This window comes from Elaeis guineensis, chromosome 1, assembly GCF_000442705.2.
Source record: "Elaeis guineensis isolate ETL-2024a chromosome 1, EG11, whole genome shotgun sequence".
NCBI lineage: Eukaryota > Viridiplantae > Streptophyta > Magnoliopsida > Arecales > Arecaceae > Elaeis > Elaeis guineensis.
This window is the reverse complement of record NC_025993.2, coordinates 16695292-16708595: the sequence shown is the minus strand read 5'-3', so window position 1 is coordinate 16708595 and position 13304 is coordinate 16695292.

Below are 13304 nucleotides of genomic sequence, written 5' to 3'. Positions count from 1 at the left end.
TAATAAAAAGATCAGTATTCATATCGATTCATACTTTATCAGTATAAATTTTGCACGAACATGGTATCATAATGAGCCATATATATTAGCAACTCAAGCGAACAGATAATATATTTGAAGGATCTAAAGTATCGAGGTAATTGACATGTTGTAGAAAAAATAACATCTAGAGGCGTATATGACATACTAACCCGATTAGAGATGGATGAAAATTCAGATTTACATGAAGAGAAAGCTTTTCAGCAAGAAAAATAAATATTAACCGAGCTTTTTATTGATGAAGAACTTGTAACGGCATCTTTGAATAGGGTTGATCTACCGTCCAATGAAGTTGAAGCTGATCATATATTTAATCTTGATGAGTCGGAAGGCAATGATCAGTTGATAAATAATGATGAGATAGAAGACGACACATATATCGATTATTGTGATTCGGAGGAGGATCTACACATCGAGAAAGATATGAATATTGATGAGTAGATTTATATTCTTCGTTCAATCTTCTCTTGCAATAATGGTATGCGATATAATTATATTCATCAGAATATAATTTATTTTTTATTATTATTATTTAATATTATATTTATTTATATGTCAATTATTGTAGATATGACATCAAAAGATAGACGACGATGTTCGTGTTCACAGTCTACTCCAAAAGTTGAGGCACCTTCATTGATCTCCATTGTTGCACTGGCTCCATTGTCAGAGGGTCCTATACCGACAGGTCCCAGTGTGGCGGATCCCAGTGAGGCGGATCCGAATGAGATGGATTCGAGTGATATTATTATACTTTTTATATAATAAAATTTAATTCTTTTATTTCGATAGCTATCATACTAATGATTTATTTGTTATTGTTTCAGGCCAGTCTTCATCTGTAGTGAGGTGAGGACGAGGTTCATCGAAGAATCTCGCTCTAGAACGTTGGAGATGCGAGCACCCGAGACAGCATCTCTGTATCGAGACACCAGCCGGCTACACCAGGCCCATTAGGGGATGGTGCGAGCCGTGGTAGACTGAGCTGGGCATCATATGCCGCAACTATGCCCCCGTGATGCTCTTCGATTGGCATCACGTTCTATCGACTCAGAGAGAGATTTTATACACCCACTTACAGGTAAAATAAATTATATTATGAATATTTAATTTGTATAGTATTCTTCTAATATTTGTTATTGGCATGGTGTATTTGACATCATTAATTTTGAGAAGGATCGTGTGAGGCGAGCCATGGACACTCATTTATTGATGTATTTCAAGGATTATCACCATCACATACATCAGCATTGGTACCATATGGTGCAGGATCATGGGGAGGAGGCAACACAGTAGCAGCCCTATGACAGCATCACTGTGGATGACTGGACTGTCATATGCCGGCATTACGAGGATCTGGCATATCAGGTTACACATCCAAATTTTTTTTTTTAGAATTTAATGATTAAATTATTTATTCTTAAATTAAATTTATTATCTACTAATTTGACTAGTAACTGTATAGAGAAGATGTGCCCAGAATACCACGAATCGGGTGAGACAGACTATACCGCATTATGAAGGTTCAAGATCGTTCGCTCGTCATATGGAGTACATGATAGATAATTTTTAATTTTTAATTATCATATAATTCTTTATTTATTTAAAATTTTTTTAGTTAATTCTCAAATTACAGAGAGATGCTGAGAGTGGCAAGCTTCCTGGTAGGATCGATATCTACCAGTGGATCCACTAGCGACGGTCAGGAGAGTGGACAACGAAGAGCCAGAAGTACTTTATAAGTTTTTTTAATTATTTTTTTATTCACAGTCTAATTTTTATTATAAAATTAAAATAGCTATAACTTTAATTTTCAGGACCGTATGATAGACATGAGATCGTAGCCTACCTCTGAGGGCTCGACCGCATCCACAGATGATGAGATCTATGATCAGGTGCTTGGTATGAGATCCTATTATGTTAAAGATCTAAGGTATGGGATCACTGCTCCCTCATCCTCACTCTCATCTAAGGCTGACATCCATTCTACGTGCGAGGCTCGGCTGACGGAGGTATGAGGCAGACTGTCGTGGATCAACGACAGACTAAGTAGCGAGCTCAGGAGTTGGCTGCATGCATCGATGAGTATCAGCAACTTCAGATCCAGATAATCGAGTAGATGGTGCAGATGGAGCAGACGATACAGCTAATGAGGCAGTAGCAGGTCGGTCCAAACTCTTTCGAGCGCTCTCCTTCTCCAGCTCATTCTCCAAATACAGACACTTGACAGCTTTTTCATATATTTTTTATTTTTATTTTAAATCTTCTATAATTTTAATTTAATATAATAAAATAATAAAATTTATTTATCTATTTATTATATAAATTTTTTATTTTAATTTTTTTAATTTAAAAAATATTATAGATATAAATTAAAAATATATATTCATAAATTATTTTTTTAAAAAAATATATTTAATTTATTAGTGATGGAATTATTTTTGATAAAATATTGATTTCCAAAAATATTTTAGTATGATAATATAATTTTTTTTAATAAATATAAAATTATTAAAATTTTATGTATAATTAATAGTGATGAAAAATTATTCATCGTAAATAATTATTAGCAATGAAAAGTTTCATAAAAAATTATCGTATTTATGATGTAAGTTTTTCATCATTAATATTGTTTAAATTTAATTTTTAAAAAAATTATTATTAAATTAATAGTGATAAAAATTTTTTGTTGCAAAAAAAATTATTTGTGATGCAAATTTTATGTCACTAAAAGTTTTTAAATATTTAATTTTTAAAAAAAAATTAATTAAATTAATAGTGATGAAAAAATTTTCATCACAATTAATTTTTTATTTATTAGTGATGTTATAATTCATCATAAATATTTTTTTATAATTAAAATTTTAACAATAAAAATTATTCATCGTAAATAAATATTATTAGTGATAAAATATTTTTTATCACAAAATATTATCAATGATGCGATTGTTTACGATAAAAAATTAGTGACAAAATTTTCATCGCTATTAAGCATTAGCGATGAAAATAGGTTATAGCGATAAAAAATTTTCATCGTAAAAACTCTTTTTTCTTGTAGTGTATCTTAATCCACACACAGACTTCGCAAATACTTGACTATACCCAGTAGCCTTCCATCACTACATTAAAAATTCAGATAGTCCGACACCAAAGCATAGTGAGTTGCTTGTAAGTCACTATGGTGATCTCAGATCTGAATGACACTTATATCCTTGTGTTTCGCGAGTAGCTCTTGACAGTAGAATGCTCAGCAAGTGAGTTATTTGTTCGATGACGATGTACTTCTACATCTCACTTGTATGCCATACCAGTGTTACTACACTCTTTGGTTAAGAGGACAACCAACCCATATGGCATACAATGACCTCCACTCAATAAACGTCATCGTCCTGTAATGACGTATCATTTGATCGTGAATATCTTTAAAAATTATATGATAAATTCTTTCTTTATCATACACTAGCATAGTTCTAAGGACTTCATCACAGCACAAGAGTTCAAAGGAGATGTTATTTTGTGATGAAAAATATCAGAATAATTTTTATTCAATTAATTAATAATTCGTATACAAAGAGAAACTCAATCATCACACGATTGATTTTGGGACACAATTTCCAACACTGAAAAGGTTCTTTGCAGTTTTCAGTAGCCAGTTTTATTTGCGATATGGAGTTCTTTGCAGTATTTAATACTGGTAAAGAAATTATTTGGTTATGGAAGTTTATTAGCGAGCTTGGAGTGGCATCTTTCTTTAATGGTCTAGTCCTACTGTATTGACATCAGTACTGGAGCCATAGCTCAAGCTACAAAATCGATGTTCCATCGAGAATCAAACACTTTCTGCACCGCTATTATCTTGTTCGATAAGATCGAAATAAGGTCGATCTTAGAAAGATCGACTGAAAGGAGAACTTGGCCGATCCATTGACTAGAGCAATTAGATCTAATGAGTTCGATAATTTTAAATGAATGATGGGTATTTGATACCGATCTGATTGGCTTTAGTCCAAGTGGAAGTTATTAAAAAATATGTTCTAAAGTCAATCATTTAGGTTGTAGATGATTGTGCTCCATACATGTATATGAATTATAAAATAATAAATATTATCTGATAGATTCATCATAAGAATTATATCTTTCTAAATAGAATTCATATGTTATAATGAAGTCCTTAAAGCTACTTCCAATATGATGAAGGAGGATTTATCGTGTGGTTCTTAAATCCTGCTCATGATCAAATGATATAATTATTACAAGAAAGATTATTGTATTGAGTGTAGGTCATTGTGTGCCATATTGGTTGGTTATCCTCTTAGCCAAAGTATATGGTGACATGGGTATGGCATATAGGTGAAAAATAAGAGTACGTTTTATTGAGCATGACCACTTTCGAAGCACTCTACTGTCAAGAGTTACTCTGATGGGATATGGATATAAGTATCCCTTTGACCTGAGGCTGTCTTGGTGACTTGCAAGCAACTTACTGTACTTTGATACTGGACTATCTGAATTTCTAATTCGGTGACGAAAGATTTCTGAGTGCAGTCAAGTACTTATGAAGTTTGAGTGCGAGTCAGGATGGGATTGATCGTTCTAAGTAAAATTGGAGATGATGCATCACTATGTTTCAATTCAGCAAAACTCTAACCAGAGTAGTCCTAGTAAGAAATCATAGACTTTTTGAGGTTGAGACATAATGTGGACTGCTCATCCTATGTTGATAGTTTAACTTTAAGTCGTCCTTGAGTATCGAGAGTCAAAGGGATGAATTATACGATAACTATATCCACGTAGGTTCTCGAATATTGCTGGGCATATATTCGGCTTATCCGGATGTTGGGTCACCATTGCTAGATGGTTACATCGATTGGTACAAAATTTATTCTTGTGCTACCGATTTAGATTTGAACCTATAGGATCACACACATAGAAGTACCAGTCTGATCAAATGATTGATTGATGATTTGAATCATTGAAGGGATTAATTATCAATGTGATTGATGATTAACCCTATGCAAAGTTTATAATAAATTATTTAGTACTGATTAGTAAATTAGAAGAATAATTAATTAATTATTTGATTGTTATTGGCTCAATTTGATTGAGCAATAGGAATTGGATCTGATTTAATTAAATTAGATTCAATTAGGTTAGCTTTGAATTGATTGGATGCAGCCCTATTGGATAACAGGGCTTGTTCCAATCGATCTTAGAGATGCAAATTAAATTTTTAGTTGAATAAGATTTAATTTAGTTTGATTTAGGTTTTGATTGGATCAAACCATATTGGATCATAGGCTTGATTGGATCAAGCCCTATTATCAAATGCTTTCCTAAAAAAGTTAAAGAAAAATATCCAAGAATCAATCCTTGGATCAATGGAGTTTTAATCTAACTAATTCTCAATTGGATTGGAGCCTAATTGATTTCATAATTGGACTAGAACCTAATTAGTTAGTTTATTATAACTAATTCCTAAGTTAGTTAGGATTGGGTCAAAGAATTAATTAGAATTGGAATAAGCTTCTTGAGTGCTATTTGGAATAAGACTGAAGCAACTCCTAAACCCATCTATTTAAGAGATCCCACCCCCCACCTCTTCCCACCATGAGTATCCACACCCCAAATCTGATGTTGCACCCTCTCCTCTCTTCTATGAAAGAAAATAGGCCATCCCCTTCTTGTGGCCGTCCAAAAGAAAAAAAGAGGAGGGGGCATCCAAACATTGGACGCCCCATAACTCTATGCATGAAGCTCTTCTTCTCTCCCCTCTTTGAAAGGGATTTTATGAGAATTTGATTGCTGGTTCTTAGGTATCAAAGAGAGGCTCCTCTGCTAGTTTTATAGTAGAGAATTAGAGAAGAAAGTTGTTCCCAACGAGAGGAAGAGAAGGAAGAAGAAAGGTCTTTTTTCTTGTGCGCAGCCTTAGACAAGAAGGAGTTCTTCTCTCAGATTTTTTTAAAATTTTTTTCTCAGATAAAAATTAGATTGAATTTAATTTTTAATATAAAAATTAAAAAAAATATCAAAAAAATTTGATTAGGTGTTTGGGATTTTTTAGGACTCTAGATCAAGGAGAAAAGGGAGAAGAAAAGAGAAGAACGGTTCTTCTCTTGAATCTCTCTTTTGGATTCTTCTAGAGCTTAGAATTTTATGTTATTTTCTATATGAGAAATTAAATTAGATCTAAGAAAAGTTCATCTTAAAGGCTTGAAAGGAAGAGAAAAAGGTTCTCTCTTGTACGTGGGAGAATTGAGAAAAATGATTCTTCTCTTAATCTCTATCATAGAGATCTGATGCATGGATCCAGAAAAAAAAAAAGAAGATCTTCTTATTCTTCATTTTCTTTATATTCCTCTTAGATCAGTCAAAGTATGATGTCTTCACGAGCTAGCACTCTCGGAAAGATCGATCAGCACAAGAGCTTCGTGTGGATACCTGTATAGGCCGGACACGTATGCGGCCGCTGAGTATCATCAAGAACCAACTACTATAAAATTCAGATGTGGTGATCTGCTATCCATGCTCGGGTATGGAGTTTTAAACTCAATTTATATTTAGATATGATCTAAATATAATTCAGAGATGATCTGATTTGATATAGATGTGATCTATATTTGCTGAATTTTAGATTTCAGATTTATATACATGTATATTAGTTCATGTCATACATTCTGTATGATAGTTTTAGATTTAATCTATGCATGCTTTGTAGATTAAATTATTTAATCTATGTATATTTTGCTACAAAATTTTAAAAATATATATACAAAACCACCACGCTTTCCTTCATTATTAACTCCTTGGGCGGTTCATGGACATATTACACAACATGAATGGAAGAAATAATCCAATTTTATTGATTTCAATAATTCAATTGCAAAGTTATGCTTCTAGAAAGTTTTCATGTGTCCGCTTAATTAGCTTTTAGAGTATATTTAACAATCTCCCACTTGCACTAAAATTAATTGGCCATGTATCTATGTTCCATCTTCTCAGGATGGGTTTCCGTCTTTTGCTGGCTTAGTGGCTTAGTCAGTGAGTCTGTCACATTATCTCTAGAGTTTACTCTCTGTATCTCGATATGCTTCTTTTCGAGGTATTCACGAATCAGGTAGAATCATCGCTATATATGTTTGGACCTCTTGTGAGATCTAGATTTCTTAGCCTAAGCTATAGCACCATTGTTATTGCAATAGAGTGGTATGGTATCTGATGGCATCACACCCAGTTCTGTCACCAACTTTTTGAATAGAAGGCTTCCTTAGCAGCCTCAAAAGCGGCAATGTACTCAACCGCCATGATGAAATCTACAATAATTGATTATTTGGAACTCTTCCAGTTTATCGTATCATCATAGCAAAAGAATACATATCCTGATGTAGATTTTCTATCATCAATATCAGAAATAAAGTTTGAGTCTGTATATTTCTGTACCCTTTACTCTCCTTCTCCAAAGATCAAGACCATATCCTTAGTCCTTCTCAAGTATTTAAGGTCTCGATAGCTATCCAGTGCTCATTTGAATTCAATTGATATTTACTTGTGACACATAAGGGATCTTGCTGATACATTGTATCTCTTCAGATGTGTTGGGATATATCTTCTTGGAGAGATGAACTCCATGTCTGAAGGATAAAAGTCTATCTTGGAGTTTTCCATATTGAACTTTTTCAGCATCTTCTCTATATACATCTTTTGTGATAGTCTCAGCATCCTTTTAGATTTATCTCTATAGACCTTTATCTCTAAAATGTAGGATACTTTTTCAAGATCTTTTATGAAAAATTCTTTCGATAACCAGACCTTAACCAAAGTCAGTATAGGAACATCATTCGTTATAAGGAGGATGTCATCTACATATAGTAGAGGAATGTAATAGCACTCCCACTATCTTTTTTAAAAATACATAATTTTTATTTATTTTTGATGAAATCAAATGATTTGATCCTATCATTGAAATGGATGTTCTAACTTCGAGATGCTTGCTTAAATCCATATATGGATCTTTGTAGCTTGTAGATCTTGTGCTTTCCATCACTCGAAGTGAAATCTAGAGGCTGCTCTATATAGATATCTTTCTCAAGATATTTATTCAAAAAAATAGTTTTCACATCTATCTGCTATATTTCATAATCATGATATGCTGTAATTACAAGCAGTATTCGAATGGACTTCAGCATAGCCACTGATGAAAAGATATCCTGATAGTCAATGCCTTCATGTTGACTATAACCTTTAGCCATAAGTTTTGCTTTAAATATCTCTATCTTTTCATCTGAATCTATTTTTCTCTTATAGATCTATTTGCATCCAATAGGTACTATACTTTCTGATGGATCTACTAAGATCCAGACTTGGTTGGAGTGTATTGAATCAATTTCAAACTTCATGGCTTTCAATCATTTCTTGTAATCGATATCTAACATCACCTCATTATAGATTCTGGAATCATCTCTATATTTTTTTATTTTTCATGAGAAATATTTTCTTTATTTCTTCTAAAAATATACCAAAGTACCTTTCAGGAGGATAGAAAATTCTACTTGATCTTTGAGATAGAGGAGTAGCTACATATACTAGCTCAGTTTGAACAGGTTCAATGGGTTTCATGACTCGTTGCTGTTCAGAGATTTTTTTCTCTTCGAGCCCAATTTGCCTCCCACTACTTCTATCTTGGATAAAATATTTTTTTGGAAAGATAGCATTTTGGCTCACAATCACATTGTAATCCTCTGAGAAGTAAAAGCAGTATCCTAAAGAATCTTTTGGATACCCTATGAAACGAGCTCTAATAGACCTTGCCTCTAACTTATCTCACTGTAGTTGTTTGACATGGACTAGACATCCCCAAATCCTGAGATGATCAAGACTTGATTTCTTACCATGCCACATTTCATATGGTGTGATCGGAACAGACTTAGAGAAAATCTTATTCACTAAACAATCAGCAATAAGCAAAGTATGTCCCCAAAGAAAGAAAGAAAGATCAATGAAGCTTATCATGGATCCAATCATATCTAATGGAATTTGATTTTTTTGTTCTGAGATCTCGTTGAGTTGAGATGTTCCAGATAGAGTCCATTGTAAGACTATGCTATTTTTTTGAGATAACTTAAAAATTTTCTACTTAGATATTCACTTTCTCGATCTGATCGAAGTACCTTTAAAATTTTTTTGATCTGTTTATCCACTTTACATCTGAATTCTTTGAATTTTTCAAAAGCTTCAGATTTATATCTTAAAAGATATATATCCGTACCATAAATAATCATCAATAAAAATGATGAAGTAAAGATAACCTCCTCTGACCGGCACATCGAATGGACCGTATACATCAATATGTACTAGAGAAAGTATCTCTGTGGTCTTTTCTTCTTATCCCATAAAAGGTAGCTTAATCATTTTTTTTTTAAGACAAGATTTACAGATTGAATATAACTTAGTAGTTAGTGAGCCCAAGAGCCCATCTTTCTCCAATCTGTTAATCCTTTCTTCTCTTATATGACATAGCCTAAGATGCCACATATACTTTAGGTTTATTTTATTTTTAGGTTTCTTAGATCCTATGGCATTTACTACCTGCTCAGACATATTCACAAATACATCTACATACAAGTGATAGAGACTGTCAATCATAAGACCACATCCAATCATTTTATTTTCAAAATAAATGATATAGTAGTCTTTATTGAAATTGAATATATAATTATCTTATGCTAAAGTTGAAATAGAAATCAAATTCCTCTTTGAAGTAGGTATAAAATAGTAGTTCCTAAGTAATAAATTATGCCCAGACAGTAGTCACGGAGGATAGATGCCCACAGCAACAGCAGCAATTTTTGCTCCATTTTCGACTCTCAGAGTTATTTCACCTTTCCTCAGCCTTCTACTTTTCTCAAGATCCTGTATAGAAGTACATAAATGAGCACTAGAATCAGAGTCTATGACCTAACTAGAAGTAGAAGAAATTATAAGGTTAGTTTCAATTACTAGCAGGTCCAACATACCTTCTGAAGGTGCGTTATCTTTCTTCTTCTTCTTCAAGCTCTCCAGGTAAACAGGATAGTTTCTCTTCCAATGACCATTAGAGTTACAGTTGAAACACTTTTCCTTGTTTGTGGCCTTCTTCTTAGGAGATTCCTTCTTTGGCCTATTCTCGTTCTTTTGCTTCTTGACGGGCTTCTTCTTTTTTCAAGTAGATTTTCTTTTGGATGATAAAGTTCGCTCAATAACAAGAATAGTGTCTCTTGAACTCTTTAAGGTCCTTTCGGTGGTTACCAGTATGTTTAACAGTTCAGCCTTGGCATAGTTGATTTTGTACTATAAACTATCCATATGAGTCAAAAAGGGATTGAAGGATCAGATCAACTTGCGATTCCTTATCCATGACTAATTCGAGCTTCTCAAGCTCCTCAAAATCTTTGATCATTGTCAAATAATGATCATAGACAGACTGTCCTTCGTGCATTTTTATTTTGAAGAGTCTCTTGGATACTTCATAGCACGTTGACCGGCTCTGTTCACCATACAACTGAAGAAAAAAATTCGATCAGTAACGGATTGTCAGGGTGCATTTAAAAAATTATTTATTTTATTAATTTATCTTTACCTAATATGCGGTGGAATAGGGGTCAAAATTCTCAAAGAATTTCTTGAATCCAATACCTCGTGAGGTCTGAATGCACAGATCCTCTACTTTGCGCGTACATGAAGCTCCATAGAGAAGAGGGATGATCTTCGCATCATATCTTCGAAAGGCAACAAGGGAGAAAAGAGATCTAATTTTGTACTTTGGGATCTTCTTGGATGAAACCATTCATTCCAAGAAGAAGACTCCAAGAGAAAGGATGCCAAGAAGGGAAGATGCCCACCTCTCTATGTTGCACAAACCAACTCGCAACTCACCAATGTTTTTCTTTTCTTTTTGTCGCATAAAATAAGACCGTCACAACCGATGGATAGGAGTCCTCCCTTTAAATAGATGTGACACTCAATCTGATCAAGACCTAACTAATTTAGGACTCTTAATTGAAATCATATTTGAACAAATCCAAACCTTAACCAACTGGGAAATGAAGGAGAGAAAGGATGCTTCCTCTCTTCATGCGTAAACCCTTCACACACGCACATAATAGGGTGAAAATAATCACCACTTTTTCCTCTCTGAGTTGGCCACTTTATGAGAGAGAGTCCCAGAGTTTTAGGACTCTTTGGTTCTAAACCAATATGGTTCAAATTTAACCCGATTTAAATCTAATTCGAACCTGATTTGAATCAAACTTGAAGAGTCTGTCAATCCTAATCTAATTAGGATTCTGATCCAAGTCTAACTTAAATTTTTAACTCAATTAGTCTTAATTAAATTAGATTTAATTTGAAATTAATTAAAAAATAAATTTAATTTTTTATAAATTTTTTGGATCACTGATCAGATCATTATCATCCCTAAAATTAAATCTACATCTCATATCCAGTGCTAGCTAGACATAATCAATATTTAATTCTATATAATCTTTAACTTAATTCTTAATTAAGCTAATCTATTTATTCAATCAAGTCTCATACTTCTAAATTAAACACATAAACATTAGGTCAATTTTTTTCTACTTTGCCTAACTTTGTATGTGACTCCATAAGTTCAAATACTAAGCCGGTAGCATAGAAACTATTTTCTGTACTAAGTGAAGTTATCATCTAGTAATGATTTCTAATATCCGAATAGGTCAAATATTTAAAAGAATCATGGAATATGATTACCGTATAATTCATCCCTTTAACCTTGAATGCTCAGGATGACCTAGGGTTTAACTATCAATTCTAGATGAGTCATCCATATTGTATTTCAATCTTTCAAATCTATCGCATAGATTACCTCAATCAAGATTTTTTTAAATTGAAATACAGTAATACATTTTCTCCTATAATCTTGAGGGGTCAATCCAATTTCGATCCACATACAGATTTCATAAGTACTTGACTGTATCCAGTAGTCTTCTGTCACTGTATTAAAAATGCAGATAGTCCGACACCAAAGCACAGTGAGTTACTTGTAAGCTACAGTGATGATCTCAGGTCTGAGAGATACTATGCCCATACCATTTGCGAGCTGCCCTTGACAGTAGAGTGCTCTACAAGTAAGTCATTTGTTCAGTGACAATGTACTCCTACATCTCACCTATATATCATACCAGTATCTTCACACTCATTGGTTATGAGAATAACCAACCTATATAGCATATAATGATCTACTATCAATAAACATCATCATCCTTTAATGATGTATCATTTGGTTATGAACATGGTTTAAGAACTATTCAATAAATCTTCCTTTATCGATTGCTTTATAGTTCTAAGGACTTCATCATAACACATGAGTTCTAATAAGGAAGATGTACACCTTGTGATGAAAATATCAAATAATTTTTATTAATTTATAATTTATATATATAAATATAAAAAATATAATCGTCTAAATGATTGGCTTTAGTATACATTTTCTAACAACAACTCGTTGAGGTAATCAAACATGGCCTTGACAGTTTTCATGTCCTCGTACTGTCATTGAAGTTTAGTTGACATGGATGCCAACATATAGCATCGGGCCTTGTTGTCATCATCCGACCATTTTTTATATGCTGCCTTTTGGTCAGTATTTGGATGAGCTGGTAGCACAAGGAGACTTGATCCAAGATATAGCTCAACTTTTCGAAACTCAAAATAAATTTCAAGTTCTGGAGCCAATCTTTTTAGTTTGAATCGATTAGATGGTTGGTTTCAAGTATATGGGTGAGAGGGTTAGAGACAGATATTTTCCAGCAGAAAGAAGAAGATTATAGTTAAACTTTTATAATTGACTTGTTTTAGTTTATTTTAGTATTTTCATTTTAAAAACAAACTCGACTCCCATTATTTTTTCGAATCTACTACAATCCTCAGATAGAGAAATAAAAATTCTTTCACGATTAGGGTTCTAAGTAGATACTGTGGTTCCATTGATTGGCATACCATCTCACTTGATAGTTATTAAGATGTGTCTACCAATGAGTGGACAACTTCTGTCTAATGCTTCTCAAGCATCTTGTAGTGGTCTTCGGTCTCTAAGTCCTGTAGGCCTCATCTGATAGTTATTGACCTCATTTCTTAGTTAAGTCAGACCCGTCATTCTTACATAAGTAAAATCATCGAAACTAACCTACCACCTTGACCTCTCTGAGAATCCGATGAGCTCTTCGATGGTGTCAGCGAGGCCTGCGGTCGGTCTT